This window comes from Aptenodytes forsteri, unplaced genomic scaffold (assembly GCF_000699145.1).
Source record: "Aptenodytes forsteri isolate BGI_AS27 unplaced genomic scaffold, ASM69914v1 Scaffold321, whole genome shotgun sequence".
Taxonomy (NCBI): Eukaryota; Metazoa; Chordata; class Aves; order Sphenisciformes; family Spheniscidae; genus Aptenodytes; species Aptenodytes forsteri.
Window position 1 is genome coordinate 1,591,415 of NW_008795030.1, and position 1,947 is coordinate 1,593,361.

General features: G+C 51.0%; 1 protein-coding gene across 2 annotated transcripts in view; it reads left to right on the forward strand.

The window, feature by feature from the left end:
* Positions 1-211: 211 nt before the first annotated feature.
* The window catches only part of LOC103896373 (RH-like protein), a 13,665-nt gene continuing 11,929 nt past the window's right edge, over positions 212-1,947 (forward strand). The window contains exons 1-2 of one of the 2 annotated variants that reach the window (XM_009276225.2): positions 212-575; positions 861-1,034. The gene's annotated coding sequence lies outside the window, so the exon portion shown is untranslated. Of the gene's footprint in view, positions 576-855; positions 1,035-1,947 lie in introns of those variants that run through there. The other variant, XM_009276227.2, reaches the window with a different exon arrangement.

Here is a 1,947-nt window from a genome sequence, read left to right on the forward strand (position 1 = left end):
GAAACCAATGGCGGCCCCCGAGCCTGAGGGAGGCCGTCAACGCGGCCCGGCCCGGCCCGGCCCGGCCCGGCCCGGCCCGGCCCGGCCCGGCCCGGCCCGGCCCGGCCCGGCCCGGCCCGGCCCGGCCCGGCCCGGCCCGGCCCGGCCCGGCCCGGCCCCAACGCCCGCCCTCTGTCTGACTGGAGGGTGGTGGTGGCCGGGGCACCCCGCGCTGCCTTGTCTTCTCCGGCCTCGCCCGGAGCTGGGCTGGGTGCCACGGGCCTGCCAGGCCTCTCGGGGGGATAACGGGCCTCCCTGAACGAGGGTCACGTGGTGCTGGGCTGAGCCTGAGGAGTGCGGGTCGCGATACGGCCTAAAAACTGGCACGGGGGAAGGAACGTGGGGCCTCTGGTCCCCTTGGCTGAGTCGATGGGGACGTTTTGCTGGTAGTGGAGCTCTAATTTGTGGGTTATGTTGTATTTCACCCTGTCAGAGATCACCGAGCTCAGGCCTTTCTGTTTGGGAGGGAGTTTAAGCTGGAAATCCGAGCATCAGCATTTACAGCGTGGCATGTCATCCTGAGGGAAAAAACATGGGTGCGTTCCTAGCCTTTGGTGCATTTTCCCTGAGTGTTAATGCTGACGGGGGATTTGGTAACGAATGTCAAAAGAGCTAATTGTGTTCATTTGACCATGGCGAAACGGTGGAAGGAGTTCTGGATCATTCTCATCCTGGGTATGAGTCCCAAGGGTTTGTCTTGCAGGAAACAGATGAAAGCTAATTAGATATACTGGATTTATAAACCGCACAAAGACAATGCATCGGTTAGCTAAATCAATTTCTAGGTTGCTGTTTCAGCTGTTACCTTTTTTCTTGTCTAGAGAAAGCTCACCAGGCATTCTGGTTCTGTCTGAATTACCCACGTGATCACAGAATTCCCATGAAAAGGAGCTGAATGTAGATCTTTCTGCGTCGGGATTTTTCTGAAGTCAGGGCAGCGCTCTGCACGTCTGGGAAAGTCCTTTCAACGTTGTTTGGGAGTTTCTGAAAAGGGGGTAAGGATACTTATGGTTTTATTAGGCCTAAGTAAAAGCTGGTAAAGCAATTTGACACTGCATGTGAGGAAGGTGCAAGTTGTCACCACAAATGCAAACCTTTCACAGATGGCTTGAAAACTACTATTGTGCCACGTGGCCTGGGTTTGCAGGAGGAATGTCCTAAAATACAAGTGAACTGGAATTTTTCTGCCTATGTGTTTGTCTGATACATATTTCTGTCACCAGTAGGTGGCTTTCTGCCCATTTGTGTGCATTGTTACTAGCTCAAACCCCAGCATGCAAGCACAGCACTCTGAAATGGCCTCAAAGTAGAAAGTCTGAGGCACAATTACACTCCTTTAATCTCCTGGACTACCTGAAGAAAGAAGCGTTCAGTTTACCAAAAGCACAGTGAATATGAGAAGATAGTAATGTTCATATTACGGATTCATAAATTGTCCTCAACGACCAAATAATCTTATCTAACAAATTATGATGTCTGTGCATAGGGATATACTGAACATAGTTAGCTTCCACCGTATAGCCCTGCTCATGTGCCCAAAATGCTCACTCTAGTGCCTCCTCGTTTAAAAAAACAGCCACAACAACTAAAAAAAGCCTGTGCCTTACCAAAAGGCTCGGAATCCATAAGACAACAGGTACCTTATAGCCACAATGTGGTAATAGGAGTTGATACACTTCTGGATGAAGGCTAGGTCTGAATTAATTAAAGAAAGAATCAGGGGGGTGTAGGTCTGTGGTTTGGTTCTCGGTGAAAAGCCTGCAGCACTCTGAATGGTGCTGTCTGCCTGCAACTTCCTGGCCTGGGGATTACCAAGGTCCTCCAGAGCGTTCACTGTAGCTGGTTCCATAGTGTGCTGGTTTTGGCTGGGATAGAGTTTGATGATGATGATGATGATGATGATGATGA